This window comes from Xenopus tropicalis, chromosome 4 (assembly GCF_000004195.4).
Source record: "Xenopus tropicalis strain Nigerian chromosome 4, UCB_Xtro_10.0, whole genome shotgun sequence".
Classification (NCBI taxonomy): domain Eukaryota; kingdom Metazoa; phylum Chordata; class Amphibia; order Anura; family Pipidae; genus Xenopus; species Xenopus tropicalis.
The window spans coordinates 20166152-20190641 of NC_030680.2; the positions used below are offsets into that span (position 1 = coordinate 20166152).

The 24490-nt window shown below is 44.4% G+C and overlaps 1 long non-coding RNA gene across 1 annotated transcript in view; it reads right to left on the minus strand.

Moving 5' to 3' along the window:
• LOC101732864 overlaps positions 1 to 24490 on the minus strand; it is a 65730-nt gene that overhangs the window by 16642 nt on the left and 24598 nt on the right. The window contains exon 3 of the long non-coding RNA XR_004222265.1: positions 14267 to 14357. This is a non-coding gene — a long non-coding RNA (uncharacterized LOC101732864). The remainder of the gene's footprint in view (positions 1 to 14266; positions 14358 to 24490) is intronic.

Here is a 24490-nt window from a genome sequence, read left to right on the forward strand (position 1 = left end):
ACAGCATCGCCAGAGATAGTATGGGAGGCATGCAAAGAAACACTAAGGGGCACCCTGATATCAGCCATCACTGGAGTTAGGAAGGCAGCAGCCCAAGAATTAAAAGATAGGCAACAAAACCTATCAAAAACCGGGGAGACATACATCTCCAACCCCGGGCCAGACACCCTTCAGAACTTCAGGGCAGCACAAGCTGCCCTGGAAGAAACTAGAACCCAAATGACCCAAAAGAAACTACTCACACCCAAAAAACATTCGACAAAGGGGAGAAAAATGGGAAAATCCTTGCCTACCTGTCCAAAACCCAAACACCCTCCAACATCATCCCCAGGATAAACACCCCTACGGGAACACCTGTCACTGACCCCCCACAAATAGCACAAACCTTTGCCCAATACTACCAACAACTATACGCCACCAAAGCCACCTACACATCAGGCCAACTCTCAGAATACACAAAGGATTTACCCTTACCTAAACTAACTCCACGTAGTGCCACACAATTGAACAGACCCATAATTGAGGAGCTAATTGATCCAGATCAAACTGGATTCATGCCAAACAGGTCCACAGATGTAAATATATGCAGGTTGTTCACCAACATACATTCCGACCACTCAAACAAAGGCTCCCGCACTGTAGTCTCTTTGGATGCGGCAAAAGCCTTTGACTCAATAGAGTGGCCATACCTATTGGAAATCCTGGCTGGATATGGCCTGGGCGAACAGTTTATACAGTGGGTAAGGCTACTCTACCAATCACCAACAGCGAAAGTGAGAGTTAACGGCTATACATCCCCAGAATTCAGCCTAGCCAGAGGCACACGACAAGGCTGCCCCCTATCGCCACTACTGTTTGCCCTGGCCATAGAGCCCCTAGCCATCAAAATAAGACAGTCCCAGGGTATTACGGGTCTGAGACTGGGGGGAGTTGAAGAGCGTATATCGCTCTATGCAGACAATGTATTGCTATTCTTGGACAACCCAGGGGAACCCCTTCAAACAGTACTACAGGTTGTGAAACAATTTGGTAACTTTTCTGGCCTAAAAATAAACTGGGAGAAATCCAGTGTATTCCCAATTGACGAAGATATTGACCCCAACAGCTTTCCCCCCACCCCGCTTACCTGGGTAAACTCCTTTAAATATCTCGGAGTGGTAGTCCATAGGAAAATAGAGGCCCTTCTCCCAAACAACCTAGACCCCATCCTCAAAACAATGAAAGAATGACTAACAATATGGGCCAACCTACCCCTCACTATTTGGGGTAGGATAAACTTGATAAAAATGATCTTCCTCCCAAAGTTCCTTTATATCTTCCACAATTCCCCAACCACAATCCCCAAACAATTTTTCGATACCCTGGATGCTGCACAAACAGCATTCCTATGGGCAAGTAGAACAGCCCGATTTGCTAGAACCAAACTCAGAGCACCGGTCACAGAGGGTGATCTGGGACTTCCACATTGGTACCTATACTACCTTGCATCACAAATATATTACATCCAATGGTGACTGAACCCAGACCCCTCGAACCCCAACTTCCCCCTCTAAGCCACAATAGCGAGCTCCACAGAATCACTAACATATATACCTTTCCGGAAACCAGCAGACATCCTTACATCACACCCAATCATGCTTACGCCATACAAAGCCTGGCTCGCTGCACTAAAACTGTGCCATTTAAAACTCCCCCTTCCCTCCCCTGGACTACCACTCTGGGCCAACTCCCACCTCTCCCACTTCAAACAAATATTACCATATAGAATCTGGTCCACCTGGGGGATTTGTACACTGGGAGACATACTAGTAGAAGGTGCGCTAGCACCAAGGGACCAATTCAAACACTCGCAAACCCAAACAACACTCCCATGGTACCTCCAACAAAGGCAGGCCCTCCAAGCACAATTTGGGGGAACAATAACACGCCCTACCATATCCAATGTAGAACTGGCACTCCGAAGCCCCTCAACCAAAAAACTTACCACAACGCTATATGTGATTCTCTTGGCTACAGTCAAATCCCCATTTAGCATAGCCTACACAATGTGGCACAGGGACTTCCCAGACATAGATAACGATGACTGGGATGAAGCCACTGGCAAAGCCTACGACTACCTAGTCTCAACTAGAGACAGATTGATACAATTTAAGATCCTACACAGACTTCACATAACCCCCCTGAGACAACTTCGTATGGGCAGGTGCGAATCCTCCAGGTGTCCCAAATGCAATGCCCCAGAGGCAAATTACATACACCTCATCTGGCAATGCCAGACCATTCAATCCTACTGGGCGCAAGTAATGAGCTACATCCAAGAGAAAACCTCCCTCCCAAATATCCTAACACCCAAGGTCTGCCTACTGGGAGTGGCAGACGACCTCACCCCAACAGTTCACATGAGAACCCTTTTTCGCAGCCTATTGTTCTATGCCAGGAAATGTATACTGTTGCACTGGTTGGCCCAAGATCCTCCCACACTAGGTAGATGGCTAAACCTCATAAGAACGTTACTACCTCTATTCCAACTCACATATATTGCAAGAGGGTGCCCCCAGACATATGAAAAAGTTTGGAGGAACTGGATAGACGCTACGGACAGAATTGTGCCTCCCCCCTTTACCCCCCCATATGCCCCAGGGGACAGCCCCGCTACACGGTCCACTACCCCGGACAACGCCAATAGCAAATGACAATGAATGTGCGATCTTACGAAACCAAGACAACATGTTGTAAAACCACATGATGTTTAATGTTACATGTTTGTATGTTAATGTTTTGTATTAAAATGCAAAATAAAAACCCTTTAAAAACAACCCCATAAGCAAACATTGCTTGGCTAAATGTTGCTTATTTACATGCTTGTGTTTAAATACATTTCTCAAAAAAATAAAGGGAACACTTAAACAACACAATGTAACTCCAAGTCAATCACACTTCTGTCAAATTAAATTGCAATTCTCGGCTTTACTGTTCGTCCCCTCCCCCTCAGAAACGTCCCCAGGCCTTCCAGCCGCCATTTCACAAACACCGGCTGGCGGGGCCGCAATCAGCACCATCCATGCTCGGGACGCGGTCCCTTCACGAACGATGTGTGAAATCTGTGCAGATCTGGTGGAGGTGTTGAGTGAGAGTAAGTGGAAAGAGAGAGGAGAAGGCGTGGGACGGGCCGCTGAGAGGAGACTTGACTTACACACAGAGAAAGGGAGTCCATCACTTGCACTAATGTGTGTCCGAGGCCCAGGGCAGCCGTAGGCCCCGTTGTGGGGATTCATGGGAAACACACAAGGTTCACCTGTCTGCAGAGCGTTCAGCCAATTGTCTACATGTGACCTGAATGGACTCACTTGCTCTGACAGGTCTCGGATGCTGTCATACAGGCAGGGACTACATGCGGCTCTTCACCTGCAGCCTCAGCCATCTGCTCTCAGAAGCCAGAAGTTGTCCTTAGGCTACAGATGGAGAGCCGTAGGTCAGGGGAGGCAGACAGGGAACTTGCCCTGGGCCACCCCCGATATTAGAAGGCTCCCTGGAGAAGCCAAGTGCAACCTGCAGATTCTGTTGTGTAGCAGTTGTTGGGTGTTTTTATTATATATTGTAACTTGCAGCCCTCCAGCTGTTGTTTGAACTGCAAGTCAAGGTGTATGGCTGACAGCTAAAGGTTGTTGAAGTGCAGGGAGTTGTGACTGACCCACAGATGGCTTCTTGCTGGCAACCTGTAATGGGCTATTGGAGACTAGAAGTACAAATCACTGTGGGTGCCAGTTTGTTAGGCACCTACCAGAAAATCACTTATGTGCCACCTTGGGTGGGCTGCGGTTTTACTTAAAAATAAAAACAACACGTGTGCGCACGAGAGCACACACGCCCGTCCATCCGGCAGTAGAAGGCTGCAGCGTGAGCAGTGTTCCGTGCGGCCAACACAGATACAAGTGTTTGTGGTTCTTAGGCCTGTGTAACTATGGGAAGGGAGCCCAGGTGAGTGGCGTTTCCCTGTGTAGTTGGCGGTTTATGAAGGGGAAAGTAGTTTTGTGGGAAGTTGTACTCCATGTAAAATGAGATACGTTGAAGCAGCCCATACGGGATCCGGTCTCTATCAGCAATTGTAGGGCCGTCTGAGGGGCATCCCTAGTCTCCAAACCTGCGGTGTTAGTACTTGCATGGGCTGCTGGGGTTGTTGTGCTTTACTTACAGATGGAAATATATTAAAGTAAACACTTTACACCACAAATTGTATACTTTTAATGCATGTTATTGTTTGTACAGAAATGCTGACAAAGGTCCCAAGGGGGGACCAAGGAGTGGTGGTCCATCATGTTTTTATATCTATATAATATATATATATATAGATTATATATATATATATATATATATATATATATATATATATATATATATATATATATATATATATATGAGAGAGAGAGAGAGAGAAAATATGTGATGTGTGTGTATATGCTCCTATTTGTTGTCTAGTTTTGTACTAGCAGTTTGTTAGTGATGTATTTGCCAACTAGTTATTGTGTGCTCTGCAGGTATACATATTGTGGCTTTTACATTTCTCTCTTTTATCTTCTGGCTTGTGTGTTTAAATGTAATAAATCTACCTTTAAAATAAAAAGTTAGGTGTTTTTAATTTTTGTTTGTATCTTTTTGAGATATATAGTAATTATTGGTTGCTCTTTTGGTGCTGTTGGTAGTCCGTGGGTAACCTGTGCAGAGACGGATACCCAATCAGTCACTTATGTAAAATAAGTTGTCCTCTTTGGTAGCAGCTTTTCTGTTCTCCATACTGTTCAAGGCCCAGCCAAGTTCTTCTATAGATTGACAGAAATCTGATACCATCCTTCACTCTTGGCCTTCATCTTGGCTTTTCCTGTCTGTTTTTTTACATTTGATATGAGCTTTGGTAAGCTGTGCTGCAAACCAGGTCCTTATCCTTGTACTAAAACAGATATATGTGTCCTTGTTTCTTTGCAATGGATGCTTGTGTTGTATCTAGTAAACAGGATCCATGCATCACATATAATCCTAGGCTTATACTCGAATCACTACGTTTTTCCAGTTTTCTTAGGCAAAATTAGGTACCTCGGCTTATATTCAGATCGACTTATACTCGAGAATATACGGTATTATAAAAAATCTAACTGTCCTTCAAAGCAGAGGCAAATGTGGAGAATATTTCTCCTGACTTTTCATTCATGCGTGAAATCTTGAAGGGAGTTTCAACACATATAATCACTGACTATACTTAACAATAGGTAAGTTCCCACAATACCCGGTAGGTGTTATACCCTTCTGCATATATATGTATCACTTTTGTCCTTGGTATTTATGGGGGGAAAAAAACTCTTCGACTGTCAGCAATGCTGGGATTTTTTTCAATTATCCGGGCGGGATAGATTGGGTATATTACCACTTGTGTTTGTTATGTTGCGCTCATATTACAGTCACAAATACAATCAGGTTGCGGTAAGTAATATGTAGATTTATTGAGTATGCTTTGTTAACTAAACAATCACAGCTCCGGAAGATATCTAATTGGCTCCGGTTCAACTACGTATTCGGATCGCTCTTTACTAACAGATTAATCGGCGGTCATAATGGTAGTATACTGGATAAATTAACCTTTCACTGCTCCACAAATCACAGCATCCGGTGGATCCCAGGGTTTGCCGTGGTATCAACTACACATCTCGATAATCCTTCACCTCAAAACTGGATGTATTTTACACATTGGTAACTATACTTATGCATTAATCGAACTCATTTTTTATATATCGGTACCACCTAAATTCTTGTTGCACATCAATAAAGCATCTAGTTGTAACGACGCTTCATGTCATGTCTTTATTCATACCGTACATTCAGAGGGATGCGTGTTCTAATGTACACATTTCATAGTGTACATCAATGTGATATCAAAAATTCACCAAAACATAAGAAGCATACATACAATGAAGCTTTATACGCTCCCTAATTTAGCGTAAGTAAATTGTTATACCGCAATTAATTACGAAGTCCCAAAGCGATGGGGATCGATTCCACACTCTCCACAGCCTCTCCGTTCGATTAGGTGGTGTCACCCATATGGCCTACCCGGTCATATTATAATTACCTCTAAGCTTCCCGAAACGCGACACAAGAGTAAAGTTCACCTTACCCGTCACCTGGCGCAACACAATTCAACTACAAGGTCACAATATGCCGCTAGCACAAATTACAAATCTACCCTGACCTGTGGTTTTGACGAGACGCGCATGGGTTTAAGGCTGCAGATTCCAAACACTGACCCCATCATTAGCTTATCATAGAGCGCTTCACCCCCCAAATGTAAGGTTCAATATTAATATCCCATGATCATTTCCTCAAAATCGCTTGGCATTTTAAATGTTGTTACTCAAAAGGAAGCCCTCCTAATGCACCCGGTGTACCTTAAAACTAGTTTCTCCCCATAGAGCTCTTCCCGCCCGTTGTTAGCACTCAATCTGTATATACAGACCTACCAGGGCGTTAGCTATTAATCACTCAATGTGGCTGGTTATTTCAAAGGTAACGGAATCAATCGGCGACTTATGTTAGAATCGTGACGAAAAACTATCACATCTCAACTTCTAGCCCATTCAGTATACATCAACTTTTTACAACTCCGATCTATCAATTCCCACCCATTTGGTTACCAAATTGGCACTCAGAGCCTATTTTTTAGCAGCGATTGAAGTTGTCTGTCTAAGTATATAACTGTTGCCTTCCGGAATAAATGTATTTATATACACACTTTACATATGATACACAATCAGAATGTTATGTACAAGCAACAAATGACTCCAGTGCTATAGTATAGTGTGAGTTTATTTGTGTATGTGAGTGTGTGTGTAAGTGTATATGTCTGTATGTGTGAGTGTATATGTCTGTATGTGTGAGTGTATATGTGAGTGTGTATATGTGAGTGTATGTGTGTATATGTGAATGTTTATTCCAGTCTGGTAGTTTCTATGATATTAGCAGGAATGAAAATAATATAAAACCCCAATGTTGGTTATTTTCCCACAGAAGATGTAATCGCTGGTGCTGTTACTTTCCCGGGATGCCCATTACTAACAAGGCAGGGCATTATCAGTTTTTACAAGGAGACAAAATGTCTGTATTTGCCCCATGTGCTGTAGGCCAAAGGTTAGGGACCTACACAGACAATAGGGAGTAGAAGTCCTCCTCCTACGACCTGGTTCCCTTGCTCGCTCAGAACCTGAGCGTAACAGATGCGGACACCTTTGGAGGGACTGGTTTAAAGCATTATGATGGCTTTTAAATTGTGAGTGTGGCAATCTATATATTAATAAAAAGGTTTTATGCTATATAGCACTCCTGTTTTATAGAATTTTAAGTCTGCTGTTTAAATAAAAATGGGATTTATTAAAGGAAAGAAAGTTCTTGAAGTTTGTGAGTGCCCACTTCTACCATATAGAGTGCCCCAAAGTTACAGATCAATTACACCACTTTCTATCTGCATGAAAAGGGTGTAGGAACACATTCTTCCCTGTATCTATAGTAACACAGAAAGGTGGAATAGCCCTACAAAGAATACTGCACCATATTTTGATTTTTTTCTTTTTTTCCTGGCTTTATATACTACAACCTATTGATTGCTCAGAACCTTGGCAAATGTTCGGGTTTTGGGTTACCGATCATGACACTTACCAAATTTATATTCATAACTTTGTAACTAAAAACCCCCTGGCGCTTGGAATACATGCCCTGGCATAGATACTAAATTACTTGTGAGACAGGGGACTGGGCAATGTACATGGATCAATCCTCTGACCTTACTATGCTTGTAGCTAATTTGACCAGATCACTTGCACCCCCATTGCACTGGTACATTATACTAAGCCTTGGAGTGCTCCCACAACCCCCCTTTTTTGTGTATTATTTTGAGTTATTCTGTTGGAAGTATGGCCAAACGTCCATACAGTTGTAGCACCTCCAGTCCCCTCCCTTTTGGTAGCCTCACTCAGGCCTTACACAGTAGAATTTTTACAAGATAGAAAAAAAAGCAAACATATGCTATATGCTATATAAACCTCCCAGAGTTACAAAACATGTAGCCAGAAAGAAATGCCCTAGGGTTTCGAATGTAACCAGCTGCCCAGGATATTTTCTTCATCTTCGGGGGTCATTTATCCGCATTCGGATTTTTTTGTTACAGAGTTTTTTGAAACCACAACGAAACTCATTTTCATAAATGTCAGTCATTTATTAGAAAATCCAAATTTAAAAAGCACAAACGGAAAGACCAAACATTTCCCATTTTAATGAAATTAAAAAATGCTGTAATTTGTCTAGGGAAACTCCTCATTAACTTCTACAGAAAATCCACAGCTTTTAGATGTACAGGTATGGGACCCGTTATCCATAATGCTCGGGACCTGGGGTTTTCCAGATAAGGGAGTCTTTCTGTATTTCAGATCTCCTACCTATAAAGTCTGCTAAAAAAATATTTAAAACAGTAACTAAACCCAATAGGATTGTTTTGGCTCCAATAAGGTTAATTATATCTTAGTTGGGATCAAGTACAGGTACTGTTTTATTATTACAGAGAAAAGGGAATCATTTAACCATTAAATAAACCCAATAGGGCTGTTCTGCCCCCAATAAGGGGTAATTATATCTTGGTTGGGATCAAGTACAGGTACTGTTTTATTATTACAGAGAAAATGGAATCATTTAACCATTAACTAAACCCAATAGGGCTGTTCTGCCCCAATAAGGGGTAATTATATCTTAGTTGGGATCAAGTACAGGTAATGTTTTATTATTACAGAGAAAAGGGAATCATTTAACCATTAAATAAACCCAATAGGGCTGTTCTGCCCCAATAAGAGGTAATTATATCTTAGTTGGGATCAAGTACAGGTACTGTTTTATTATTACAAAGAAAAAGGTAATACTTTTTAAAACTGTGAATTATTTGATTAAAATGGAGTCTATGGGAGACGGCCTTTCTGTAATTTGGAACTGGATAATGTGTTTCTGGATAAGGGGTCCGATACCTGTATTAGTGATTTTTATGCTTAAAAAATGGCTGAAAAGCATGCTTCTTTTCCTTGAAAAATTTGAGTTTAAGCTAAAAAGAAAAAAAAAAATCATGGAAAAAATATGAAAGCTAATAAATTCCCCTCTAAATACAAGTTGTGATTTCTGTTATGTTTTTGGAAAGTAATATACATGTATTTTGTAGGTCATTTTTTACTGAGAAAAAAGTCTGGGAAGAATCTTCCAATAAATACTATAGGAAACATGGTCTGGCAGCCATCAGGCCTGGAGCTGTCAAGAGCTTGATAATATTCTGATTTCTTTAGCTATTTTTTTGGAACTAATGTACCTTATGGATGGGCCTTTTTGGTTGTGTCCCATGTATGGGGGGTTGTAAGGGACTACTTATTTGTTTACAGGGCTAGACCTAGGGGGAGGCAGAAGAGGCAGCTGCCTAGGGTGCAACAATGGGGGACGCCAGGCATGTACCTCTCCTGCCAACCCCTAGTCCGTGCACCCTTGTAATGGCTTCCCCACTTGTCATTGCAGGGTAATGACCCCCCCATGGCACACACACGGCGGTGAGGTTGCTGGGGCAAGGTGGCTGACCCTCCCCTGACAGGTAGAGTCCATTCAGGGCCCTGTGAGTTCTGATGGTGGCCCTGGTTCTAAGGATGCTTTTGTTTGTTTTTATGTGAATCAGTAAGGGCGAGTTTGATTGGTCACAAGTCTCCCCATGCAGCCAAACACTATCACATATGTACCTGAGTATGTGATTGGCTGCCAGTTACTGGCATACCATGCATTATGACTGTTGATAACACTTCTTGTGCAGCTCTGATTGGCTGAAAGCTGTTAGGGAAGGTGATGTCATGTCTCGTGACAGTGACAGTTATTTCATTTCTGGTTTCAGAGGTAAGTGCAGCAGATACCAACACTGGGGCAGGGGGGGGGCATATAAAAAACAACAACAATACAAGGGGCAATTTGGGGTGGTTTGGCACCAATGATTTATAGTAGCTTGGGGAGTAGGGCCAAAGCTCCCAAAATTACCCCTTTGGCTCAAAAAATCCCCAAATTGGCCCCCCATTGCCTCCATTTGCCTGGGCAGATGCTTGTCATGAAGCTGTCTATTGGAAATGTCAGTTTGTCTTTTCAAATTACATTTGCTTGACAAGCAGGAAAAGGGGATTCATTTTAGGCATCTTTGCATTTTCCCAAAAAGCAGCCATGGGGGTACAGGGGGTACAACTTCAGAGGGGACAAACCAATGATGGGGTCTAAAACCTGGACTACGATTCCCAGCATCCTCTGTGGTTATAGTTCTAGGGCAATGTGTGTTTGGTGTTTGGTGTTTACTCTGCCTCTCTTTAGCAGTTAATACCAAATGTCATTTGGTTACTAGAGTCCCAATCATCCTAGCAACAGTTATTGGTCTCAGCACTAGAGTGGATGGTGAATAAGGGAAGCCATGAGAATAAAGACAATAGCACAAATCAGAATTAATGCCTAAAATAAGGATCCATTGTGTTATGGGTGCAGGGGAACTTATCAGAGCAAAGCGGGTTATGAGAAGCCCCCATTGAGCAGGAAACATATTCAGTAGCGCAGTACCACTGGGAATGATACAGAAAGGGAACCCCAGTATGTATTGCTATGAATGGCACAGAGGGTCCGACTCAAAAGAGCTTACAGTCTCTTCTCTCTATCTCTCTCCCCATAAAGTGAAATATCCGAGCGATTTGAGCGACTCGAGCGATTTGCAGTGATTTGCAGTGATTTGCAGTGACTCCCAGCGACACAGCAGCAGATAAAGACGACGACGCAGAAAAGTCTTTTTAAAGACTAAAACATCCATCAAGAGTAGAAGAACAAGAAGAAGAAGAAGAGGAAGAAGAAGAACCTGCCGGCCCCTTGTGGGTCATCTGGTAAGGAACCTGTATTTTCCCCTCTGGAATATGTATTATATAGTAGATGAGGTTGAAAAAGGACATCTTTTTACATTAACTCTAACCTTCCCAAATCTCTCTTTTATATTACAGGGGCAGCAGAGATGGGCATGAGTGCCAGTAGCAGGCAGTACTATGAGTACCGCTATGGAAAGGTAAGCGCCCATAGTGGTAATAAATACACATTGCTGTGCTATTTGGGCTAATTGTCACTCTCATTATTATCACTGGGATTAAACTTAATGTCTTCTTGTTTCCTGCATTTCTCTAGATCTCATTTTGGATCCCCCCTCATCTGGATGTCTTTGAGATCAGGGATTTTGAGGATCCACGCGCAGGCCCCTATTTGGAGGGCATTAGGGGCCAGATAACGGGTGACATCAAGATGGCCCTTTACGATCTGTGGATGGCAAGGGATTGCATCCAAATAACAAAATGGTGGCGATTCCTTCTCAAGGCCGAGTTCCGAGGGGACTATAAATATATTAAAGCCCACCTAAAAGGCCTCTATAAAGAACTAGAGGCTGTCAACAAGGCCATCCTGATGCGGGACAACGAGAGATATTAAGGTGCCGTATAAAATCTATGCTTCTCTCTCTTCTCTCTATGGCCCTTCAAACATATTGGAAAAGGCACCTACTGACAGCACCACTACCAATTTCCTGGGTACCAAGTACAGTTGCACCTCTGTCTAGGTACCCTCATTAGCAGTAGGTAAGAACAACCGAATTCTACCAGCTGTGCCTCCACTACTGCCCAACACATTCCACCAGTGGTGCTACCCCTTCCAGCCGCCACTATTCCACCTGCGGTGCCCCCTACTCAATCCATTATATGGTTTTATACATAACAGCACCCTTAAGCCACAAAGTCATTTGGATTCCTTTTCACTCCACCTCTCAGGCTGCAGAAGCCGGGGTCTGCAGGCTGCCTGGGGTCCAATGGAATGCTGTATTCACCTTGTGGCTTGATGGTTCTCTGTGTATGCTGCCATATTGCTGTCTTCCCCTCTTTCTTCCACCAGCGGTGGCCCCCTGCTTACACTGCAGTTCCAACAGCAGTGCATCCCCCTTAATTCCTTTTCACTCCATCCCTCAGACTGCAGAAGCCGGGGTCTGCAGGCTGCCTGGGGTCCAATGGAATGGAAAGGAATGCACTATTCATCTAGCAGCTTAATGGCGGCCATGTGTATTCTGCCATATTCCCTGTTGTTTCCATCTCTCCCATTTCTTTGGTTTAATATGGCGCATTGATCCTGGGAGCAAATCCGATTGCCGTTGAGGAGTCAGGAAGGAATTTTTCCCTCTAATTAAGCAGATTGGCCAAAGCTTCTCAGAGGTTTTTTTTTGCCTTCCTCAGGACCAATAAAAAAGCGCAATGTATTATGTTTATCAACAATAAAGCTGTGACTTACACAGATTTACCACCAAGCGGCTCTGTGTGTCTTTATTTTGGTAACTGGGCTCATTTGACAGGGGTAACACATTGAAGGGGAGGGAGTGGGAGAAGTCCTCGTGCGGGTATGGCTGCTCCCCAGAGCATTCTCATACTGGGCTCACAGACTGAGGTTCTAATGGGCATTCTTGGGATCCTCCCACCATGGCATGAAGGCTGTACGCTCAGTGCCCCCCACTGGCACATACAGGCATGGAAAAGCTGAGGGTAAAGATAAGATCATTTATAAAAGAAACCAGAATTGAATGTGATACTGACATGTGAATGTATCACACAGCAAATCCTTATAAAAGGATTCTCACTGCATAGAGATATTGCCCATTTTGTAATATTACGTAGTATGAGGAATGGATCCCATTCACCCACAGTCTGGCTCATCCGGTGCCCCCCCATAGGGAATGTAATGCACATGAGCAAACTGGCTCTGCCCTTCCCTCACTCTCCAGCCCTGAGCCCCAATCACTGAAGGGTAAAATGCATTATACAATATTCATTGGGCAGATGAGAAGGTACCTGTGGGTACAAAGCCTAAACCAGTCCCTGTAGGGTTACTATGGCACCATTTCTCCTGGGTACACAGAATATTAGCAGGTGAGTAATAATGACATTATGGAACCCCCATACTGAGGGGAAGGTAAATCCTTCTGATTTCTGACACACAGATAACTCTTTTATATGTGTCAAATCCATTCGCATTTCATAATATATGGATCCCTAGTCCTGCCGGTGCCATCGGAACCAGGTGCGTGTGAATGAGGATAAAGGTACCAGGAAGCAGCAGCGGGCAGAACCCCTGTGGCACCGTGCCTTATACAAGAGCAGAATAAAGAGCTTCCAAGCTTTGCTGGATACAAACACCAGCATGGGGAGACATTACAACGCTTCTGGGGCCTCAGGGAAGTTACATATAGAACTTGCCCCTGAGCGTCTGCAAAATCTGGGCGCCCAGCCTAGTCTCCTAGTAGCACCCAACACAATAATCTGATACATTGCTGCATTGTAGGGACATTCAGCATCCAATCATGTTTATCTTCTGCTGTATAATATTAAACGGGTTACTCACCTTTGAGTAAATGTTTAGTATAATGTAGAGAGAAATATTCTCAAATAATTTACAATTGGTCTTTATTTTTATTATTTGTACTTCTTAAATTATTTCAATATTTGTTCAAAAACTCTGCAGTTTGCAGTTACAACAGCTATCTGGTTGCTAGGATCAAAATTACCTTAGCAACAAGGGAGTTTTTGAATTTTTGTAGCAGCAGATAGGAGGCAGGTACAGAGTGCACCATAGGTCGGACATAGAATCACTGACGAGTTCCCAGTAACATGAAATAAAGTCTCACAGCCTCTTATTGGCACCTAAAGAACCCATCTAACAACCTGCAGTCTGGGCTCACAGGGAGCAAGCAGCGGGGAAAGCAGGGGCGCAATGAATACACATCGATCCCTTACCGGAGGAGTGGGTTATAAGAGCCCACACAACGGTTGGAGGCAAATAATATTTAAGCCAGAAAACACTTGTGACATAAGAACAGGCAAGTAATTGGCTGATCCTGTGTCACATGTACAAGTGCATAATGTGCTGACTGGCACTCTCCCCATTATGCACATGAGTAATTCTCAACATGGCGGCAGGACGCTTCCTAGGGGCAATATCTGCCCAAAATAGTATTGTCCTCCAAACCGGACTAAATGTGATTAGCCCACATGTTGGGCGGGGTAATATATATTTCAATGATAGGTGCCCTATAAGTGAGCTGCCTATAGCAGAGGGTAGGGATACATGTGTAGAACTATACAAATACCAGCCGGGGATAACTACTTACCAGCACGGCCTGTCTCTCCTTGGATGCACTTGTGCTCAAGCTCTTCTACTCACTCCTTCAGCTCCACTCTCCCCTCCATCAGGGCAGCAGACTGGAGATAAAATCAGATGAAAGCTCCATGTTACAACATCATATCTCCCACAAACCCTCCTGTACCGAGATCAAACAACCAAAAATGAATTCCAGGGTTTACTGTGCTGTTTAATGCCCAATATACATGGATCAATAGCATATAAAGACCCCACAATGAAAAGAATACTTATGCACAAATAAGCACCTTCAACGCATTGTGTCATAAGAGCCTGCAAACGTATGATATATATTCACAAAGGACACATTTTCCAAAGGTTAAAATGGGTAGATATATCTTTCTACTTTCTCGGCTGGCAATTCAGCATCTCAAATGACCAAGGCGTTGGGCTGTAAAATGGGCTGTGCATTAAAAATAAGGCCTCAGTTCTTAACTCAGGAGTGAAAAGGAAATCCGGCTGTAACTCACCCTTAAAAACAAATATTTAGTCATTTTCAGTATGGCAAAGTCCCCAAATGCTACTTGTGGCCTTCACCACTCACAGCCCCCCCCCCCCCCAACCAAACAACCCCATAAGCAAACATTGCTTGGCTAAATGTTATTTAATTAGATGCTTGTGTAAATAAATGTATTTCTACACACACTTTGCATATGATACACAATCAGAATGTTATATGTGGGTGTGTGTGAGTGCAGAAATCGCTGGTGCTGCTACTTTCCCGGGATCCCCATTACTAACAAGGCAGGGCATTATCAGTTTTTAGCAAAGAGTCAAAATGTCTGTATTTGCCCCATGTGCTGTAGGCCTAAGGATAGGGACCTACACAGACAAAAGGGAGTGGGGGCTTTAGCAGTCAAACTGCGAGTGTAGGACCTACATTCCAGGGGATTTGTATGGCCAAAGATGGATTTAAAGTCATCCTATTAAGCATCAAAACTAGAATTTGAGTAATTGTTAGATAATGCTAGAATCTGACAAGGCAGGGCAGCCAATCTGTACATTTCTGCTGTAAGGATATCTGTATGAGATATATATATATATATATACACTCTATCTGCCTTGGTGGTTATGGTTCCACTAGACAGATGCATTCTGTTTAAATACTAATAACACACAGACTCTGTCCCTTTAACACATCAACCCATACAAACCACTACAAGATTCGCAATATTTGGACTTTACTAGACAGTCTCATAATAACCTATAAGCAGAATAGTCACTGTAACTCCCATGATGCTACTATATAGGATAAAGATAATCACAATATCCCCCCAGATACACACACATATGGCAGTACAACCAGACAAATGTGAAAGTGCCCTGGGCCCAAAGCATATAAGAAGCACACAACAAGCAGCTTAATTCTACTTATACTTGTTGTAGGTTTTGGGACATGTTAAAGGGACACCTGCACCTTTTTTTAAGCATCTTGGCAACGCTAAAGTATAATTAAGCAGAACGTACCCTTGCATTGCCTGCTCTTTCCCATTAAAACTATGTACCATGGATATAATACATTGCCCTAAGGTGGATGCAGGGTACTGGGAGTTGTAGCACCAAAGCCAGCTGGACTTGCAGGACCATTTGTGTGTGTTCCCTCAAGCACAAAAGCTTCCTGCTCAGCAGCAGCAGGGCCGGAACTGGGGATAGGCAGAAGAGGCATGTGTCTAGGGCGCAAAGGTGGGGGGGGTACCAGGACACCTACCTCTTCTGCCTGGCTACCCCTAGAGGCCTCACGCATCGCTCACTGGCCCCCGTGACGCTCATCCCTCATCCCCTCTTCCCACTGCGTATCACTGTGGGAGCAAACGCACACATGCCGTGGGGCAGGGAGATGAAAGGGCTTTGCCTTGGGTGCGCCTGTGACTTGGCCCGGCCAGTTTTATTTTTATGTAGATTTTTTTGTAACTTTCAAGTTCACCTGTTTCAGGCAGGGGCGTAACTAGGGATGGGCAGAAGAGGCAGCTGCCAAGGGTGCAACGATTGGGGGGCACCAGGCAGGAGCCTCTCCTGCCTACCCCTAGTCCGTGCTACTTTGTCATTGCCCCCACCCCTTGCCATTACACGGTGGGGGCAATGATCTTGAATAGCGACCCCCCCCTCCACAGGGCTCACAGGAAGGGGGGTGGAGAGGTTGCCGACCGGGTTGCCTAGGGCGCTGGGTCGGCTTGGCCCGCCCCTGGTTTCAGGTAGGGTTGCCACCTGTCTGGTCTTGACCAAGACAGTTCAGTTTTCAGAAGGGCTGTCTGGGGCAAAACTGCCTGCCCGTTTTTCCCATTTTGGAAAACCAGGAAGGACTCACTGATATTGATGTTGCAACTGACCTATTACTGATTACCATGTCATAGCCCCACCCCAGTCACCCCTTCCCCCCCGAGAAGTCACCACCCCGCCCCTGTGACATCACACCCCTCCCGGTGACATCACACCCAACCCTCTGCCTGGAGATAGGAACGGCAGAAGGTGGCAATTACATCAATTACAAGGTACTGTTTTATTATTACAGAGACAAAAAGAAATCAGTTTTAAAATTCTGAATTATTTGATTAAAATTGAGTCTATGGGAGACGAGCTTTCCGTAATTCGGAGCTTTCTGGATAACGGGTTTCCGGATAAGGGATCACATACCTGTAGTATCTTTTAGTTTAGCCAATAAAATGATCGCATTGAGCCCATTAAATGTTTTTGATTTACAGTATGTTGTCTCACAGCATAGAGCACTTAAGGGAAACTATACCCCCAATATAAAAATATATTGCATAAACAAGCTCATAGGTAAAACCCTGCTTCATCTAAATAAACCTTTTTTAGTAGTATGTGTTATTGGGTACTCCTAAATACAAAATTGCCATTTTAACCCTTTTACTGCCAGCCATTTTGGTCAAAGCGGAACTTGTATTGCCAGACAGTTTTCGAACATTTTGCACTGTTTCACTTTAGGGGCCTTTCCTCGGGGGGACTTTGTTTACCCAGGAAAAAAATATATTGTTTTGTCCAGGACAACCTAAGCTTTCAAAATATGGTAGACTTTTTGTGTAATTCCAATTCTGTAACAAGATGTAGGCTTCTAAATGTCTAAAAATGAAAAAAAAAAGATCAAATTTTCCATAATATAAACAAAAAAATTTTTATGCACAAATATACAACTGATTTGGAAAGTCCCATGTCTCCTGAACGTACCAATACCAAATATATATAGTTTTATGGAGATTTCTCACTAGTATAGGTCAAAAACTCCCAGCAGTACATTACCAAATTTCCAAAGCACTGCTCCAGAAAGCTGCATACTTTAGATTTCGAGGCCAAAAGTTCCACTAACAGAAGGTTTATCCCAGAAAATTATACATTTCTGGAAAGAACAGATTCTGGGGAATACAGAATAGGTAGAACTGCCTGTCTACTCCAAACTACCACATTTTTTTCGCCCTATAAGACGCACCCAATTTTAAAGGAGGAAAATCTAGAAAAAAAAGATTGTGAAGCAAATACTGTAGCAAAATATTTTATATCAACTGTATAAAGTTAATTGTCTCTGGGCCCCCCCCCAAGCATCCTTCAGCTTCCCCCAGGGCCCCCCCAAGTATCCTTCAGCTTCCCCCAGCCCCCCCCCCAAGTATCCTTCAGCTTCCCCCAGGCCCCCCCCCCCAAGTATCCTTCAGCTTCGCCCAGGCCCCCCCCCCAACTATCCTTCAGCTTCCCCCAGGCGTCCCCCCCCCAAGTATGCTTCAGCTTCCCCAGGGCCCCCCCCAAGTATCCTTCAGCTTCCCCCAGCCCCCCCCCCCAAGTATCCTTCAGCTTCCCCCAGGCCCCCCCCCAAGTATCCTTCAGCTTCCCTCAGGCCCCCCCCCCCAAGTATCCTTCAGCTTCCCCCAGCCCCCCCCCAAGTATCCTTCAGCTTCCCCCAGGCCCCCCCCAAGTATCCTTCAGCTTCCCCCAGGGCCCCCCCCCAAGTATCCTTCAGCTTCCCCCAGGCCCCCCCCCAAGTATCCTTCAGCTTCCCCCAGGCCCCCCCCCCAAGTATCCTTCAGCTTCCCTCAGGCCCCCCCCCAAGTATCCTTCAGCTTCCCCCAGGCCCCCCCCAAGTATCCTTCAGCTTCCCCCAGGCCCCCCCCAAGTATCCTTCAGCTTCCCCCAGGCCCCCCCAAGCATCCTTCAGCTTCCCCCACGCCCCCCCCCCCAAGTATCCTTCAGCTTCCCCCAGGCCCCCCCAAGTATCCTTCAGCTTCCCCCCGGGGCCCCCCCAAGTATCCTTCAGCTTCCCCAGGCCCCCCCCCAAGTATCCTTCAGCTTCCCCCAGGGCCCCCCCAAGTATCCTTCAGCATCCCCCAGAGCCCCCCCAAGTATCCTTCAGCTTCCCCCAGGCCCCCCCCAAGTATCCTTCAGCTTCCCCCAGGCCCCCCCCCCAAGTATCCTTCAGCTTCCCCCAGGCCCCCCCCCAAGTATCCTTCAGCTTCCCCCAGGCCCCCCCCAAGTATCCTTCAGCTTCCCCCAGGCCCCCCCCCAAGTATCCTTCAGCTTCCCCCAGGCCCCCCCCCAAGTATCCTTCAGCTTCCCCCAGGCCCCCCCCAAGTATCCTTCAGCTTCCCTCAGGCCCCCCCCCAAGTATCCTTCAGCTTCCCCCAGGCCCCCCCAAGTATCCTTCAGCTTCCCCCAGGCCCCCCCCAAGCATCCTTCAGCTTCCCCCACGCCCCCCCCCCCCAAGTATCCTTCAGCTTCCCCCAGGCCCCCCCAAGTATCCTTCAGCTTCCCCCCGGGCCCCCCCAAGTATCCTTCAGCTTCCCCCAGGCCCCCCCCAAGTATCCTTCAGCTTCCCCAGGGCCCCCCAAGTATCCTTCAGCTTCCCCAGGGCCCCCCAAGTATCCTTCAGCATCCCCCAGAGCCCCCCCAAGTATCCTTCAGCTTCCCCCAGGCCCCCCCCCAAGTATCCTTCAGCTTCCCCCAGGCCCCCCCCCAAGTATCCTTCAGCTTCCCCCAGGCCCCCCCCCAAGTATCCTTCAGCATCCCCCAGGGCCTCCAAGCATCCTCCAGCTCCCCCACGGCACAAACAGCATACTTCAGCTTCCCCCCCCGGGCTCCAAAGCACCTTCCATTATCCCCCAGCGGCCTCCGGCTCCTGCGATGTCTTCCTCTCTGTGCCGCGGCTCCCTGCGGCTTCCGTGCTTTTATAAGGTTGCGCCCTGTGCGTGTGACGTCAGTACGCATGGGCGCAACCTTATAAAAGCGAGTATGCGGCAGAGAGCCGTGGCACATAGAGGAAGGAGCATTCGCCGTATAAGACGCACAAACTTTTCCCCCCAAGTTTTGGGGAAGAAAAAGTGCGTCTTATACGGCGAAAAATACTGTACTAAGTCGCAATGCTTTCCTAAAGTTATTGGTTTTTATCAAAATTTGTGACATTTTTAAAAAATCGCTTCGAAGCTTCCACTCTATAGTATCTTATCTCCTACAGGTCATAAAGTAACCAAATAAAACACCCTAAATTTCAACGCCAGGGGTCCACTGAACAGTTTGATGCCCAATATGTATAGGTTTACCTAAGTATGTGGTATGTAGGGGCCCCAATGTGAACATTCCCCCATATAATCTATCATTTCTGTCATTTCAGCTTCTGCAAAATCAACACATTTACATCATTTTATGTGGGACAACACTACAAAAAAGTACGCTCACCCCAGAAAGCCATATATTTTTGGAAAGTAAACATTCCCCCGAAACTAAAATAGGAACCTGTGTCTTTCTACTCCAAAGTAATAAGCCGCAAAGCATTTCTAAAGTTAGCAATTTTGATGACAATTACACAAATCCCCTCAAGGCTTCCACTTTGCAGCATCTTATCTCCCATGTATCATTAGGTACCAAGGTAAAACACCCCAAATATGAACAACAGGGGCCTACTGAACAGTTTGATGCCCTATATGCATAGATTTACCAAACTATGCGGAGTACAGGGGCACCCAAATGAAAAAAATGCATATAAACTTTCACGAATGACGCTCCAGCTCATGCAGTTTTTGCACCCGGTATGTGTATTATGTGCCATAAGAACCCCTAACAGTACCGAGACCCTAGAAAACCATACATTTTCTGAAAGTACACAATCTGACAAAACAAAAAAGGGTAAATACATCTTTCTACTGCAAACTACCAAACTACAAAGCTATGCTAAACAGAATGGTTTGTATAACATTTCTGAAAATTGTTACAAAGCTTGCATTTTGTCCCATTACACTTTAAAAATTATAGAAAGAAAAGAAAAAGTGTTAAAACCAAAATTAACCTTATACCTATTTGCAAAGTACTGCAGGCTAAACTATAGCCAGCAGGTCCTGGATTTTGTTACACTATTGTGAATTACCTTAGGTATAAATATCACCTTCTATGCAACCACTCACAAGACAACACATATAATCACTGACTATACTTAACAATAGGTAAGTTCCCACAATACCCGTTAGGTGTTATACCCTTCTGCATATATATGTATCACTTTTGTCCTTGGTATTCATGGGGGAAAAAACTCTTCGAGTTTCAGCAATGCTGGGATTTTTTCAATTATCCGGGCGGGATAGATTGGGTATATTACCACTTGTGTTTGTTATGTTGCGCTCATATTACAATCACAAATACAATCAGGTTGCGGTAAGTAATATGTAGACTTATTGAGTATGCTTTGTTAACTAAACAATCACAGCCCGGAAGATATCTAATTGGCTCCGGTTCAACTACGTATTCGGATCGCTCTTTACAGATTAATTGGCGGTCATAATGGTAGTATACTGGATAAATTAACCTTTCCCTGCTCCACAAATCAAAGCATCCGGTGGATCCCAGGGTTTGCCGTGGTTCAACTACACGTCTCGATAATACTTTACCTCAAAACTGGATGTATTTTACACATTGGTAACTATACTTATGCATTAATCGAACTCATTTTTTATATATCGGTACCACCTAAATTCTTGTTGCACATCAATAAAGCATCTAGTTGTAACGACGCTTCATGTCATGTCTTTATTCATACCGTACATTCAGAGGGATGCGTGTTCTAATGTACACATTTCATAGTGTACATCAATGTGATATCAAAAATTCACCAAAACATAAGAAGCATACATACAATGAAGCTTTATACGCTCCCTAATTTAGCGTAAGTAAATTGTTATGCCGAAATTAATTACGAAGTCCCAAAACGATGGGGATCGATTCCACACTCTCCACAGCCTCTCCGTTCGATTTGGTGGTGTCACCCATATGGCCTACCCGGTCATATTATAATTACCTCTAAGCTTCCCGAAACGCGACACAAGAGCAAAGTTCACCTTACCCGTCACCTGGCGCAACACAATTCAACTACAAGGTCACAATATGCCGCTAGCACAAATTACAAATCTACCCTGACCAATGGTTTTGACGAAACACGCTTATGTTTAAAGCTGGCCATACACGCACCGATAATATCGCAGGAAGCTGCTGATATCGGCCGACTCGCCGATCGGGCCAGTAAAAAGATTTTCATCGGGCGCCATAGAAGGCGCCTGACCAAAATCTGCCTTCAGCGCTGAATCGGCAGAACGAGGTAGAAATCCTATTGTTTCTACCTCCTTATCTGCCTGTTTAAGCCCAGAAGGTTAGTGGCGGATCTGACGATCTTTCGCCACGTGTGGCAACCTTAAGGCTGCAGATTCCAAACACTGACCCCATCATTAGCTTATCATAGAGCGCTTCACCCCCCAAATGTAAGGTTCAATATTAATATCCCATAATCGATTTCCTCAAAATCGTTTGGCGTTTTAAATGTTGTTTCTCAAAAGAAAGCCCTCCTAATGCACCCGGTGTATCTTAAAACTAGTTTCTCCCCATAGAGCTCTTCCCGCCCGTTGTTAGCACTCAATTTGTATATACAGACCTACCAGGGCGTTAGCTATTAATCACTCAATGTGGCTGGTAAATTTCAAAGGTAACGGAATCAATCGGCGACTTATGTTAGAATCGTGACGAAAAGCAATCACATCTCAACTTCTAGCCCATTCAGTATACATCAACTTTTTACAACTCCGATCTATCCATTCCCACCCATTTGGTTACTAAATTGGCACTCAGTGCCTATTTTTCACGGCGATTGCAGACGTCCGTTTAAGTATATAACTGTTGCCTTCCGGAATAAATGTATTTATACACACATTTTACATTTGATACACAATCAGAATGTTATGTACAAGCAACAAATGACTCCAGTGCTATAGTATAGTGTGAGTGTATTTGTGTATGTGAGTGTGTGTGAGTGTGTGTGAGTGTATATGTCTGTATGTGTGAGTGTATATGTCTGTATGTGTGAGTGTATATGTGAGTGTGTATATGTGAGTGTGTGTGTATATGTGAATGTTTATTCCAGTCTGGTAGTCTCTATGATATTAGCAGCAATGGAAATAATATAAAACCCCAATGTTGGTTATTTTCCCACAGAAGATGTAATCGCTGGTGCTGCTACTTTCCCGGGATCCCCATTACTAACAAGGCAGGGCATTATCAGTTTTTAGCAAGGAGTTAAAATGTCTGTATTTGCCCCATGTGCTGTAGGCCTAAGGGTAGGGACCTACACAGACAATTGGGAGTAGAAGTCCTCCTCCTACGACCTGGTTCCCTTGCTCACTCAGAACCTGAGCGGAACAGATGCGGGCACCTTTGGAGGGACTGGTTTAAAGCATTATGATGGCTTTTAAATTGTGAGTGTGCCAATCTATATATTAATAAAAAGGTTTAATGCTATATAGCACTCCTGTTTTATAGAATTTTAAGTCTGCTGTTTGAATAAAAAATAAAAATTTATTTAAGGCAAGAAAGTTCTTGAAGTCTGTGAGTGCCCACTTCTACCATATAGAGTGCCCCAAAGTTACAGATCAATTACACCACTTTCTATCTGCATGAAAAGGGTGTAGGAACACATTCTTCCCTGTATCTATAGTAACACAGAAAGGTGGAATAGCCCTACAAAGAATACTGCACCATATTTTGATATTTTTCTTTTTTCCTGGCTTTATATACTACAACCTATTGATTGCTCAGAACCTTGGCAAATGTTCGGGTTTTGGGTTACCGATCATGACACTTACCAAATTTATATTCATAACTTTGTAACTAAAAACCCCCTGGGGCTTGGAATACATGCCCTGGCATAGATACTAAATTACTTGTGAGACAGGGGACAGGGCAATGTACATGGATCAATCCTCTGTCCTTTCTATGCTTGTAGCTAATTTGACCAGATCACTTGCACCCCCATTGCACTGGTACATTATACTAAGCCTTGGAGTGCTCCCACAACCCCCCTTTTTTGTGTATTATTTTGAGTTATTCTGTTGGAAGTATGGCCAAACGTCCATACAGTTCTAGCAACTCCATTCCACTCCCTTTTGGTAGCCTCACTCAGGCCTTACACCAGGGGTGGGCAAACTACGGCCCGCGGGCCACATCCGGCCCGTCAGCCCTTTCAATCCGGCCCGCCAGCCCCGGCCCCCTTAAAAGAATGACGGGCCCTGATTGGTTGCGCCCCGTGCGTGCGCAAAGTGTCAGCACGCACGGGGCGCAACCATATAAAAGAATTCACTGGGGAGCCGGGGAACAGAAGGACGGGACGAAGGAAGCAGTGGGTCGCTGGGGGGGAGCTGAGAGGCCCAATCATTTTTGATGGCAGCCCCGGGCGTAACGCTGTCCCAGCCCGGTCCGGCCCGTCTGTTAGTTAATGTGGCCCCTGAGCCAAAAAGTTTGCCCACCCCTGCCTTACATAGTAGAATTTTTACAAGATAGAAAAAAAGCAAACATATGCTATATGCTATATAAACCTCCCAGAGTTACAAAACATGTAGCCTGAAAGAAATGCCCTAGGGTTTCGAATGTAACCAGCTGCCATGGATATTTTATTCATCTTTGGGGGTCATTTATCCGCATTCGCATTTTTTGAAACCACAACGAAACTCATTTTCATAAATGTCAGTCATTTATTAGAAAATCCAAATTTAAAAAGCACAAACGGAAAGACCAAACATTTCCCATTTTAATGAAATTAAAAAATGCTGTAATTTGTCTAGGGAAACTCCTCATTAATTTCTACAGAAAATCCACAGCTTTTAGATGTACAGGTATGGGACCCGTTATCCATAATGCTCGGGACCTGGGGTTTTCCAGATAAGGGAGT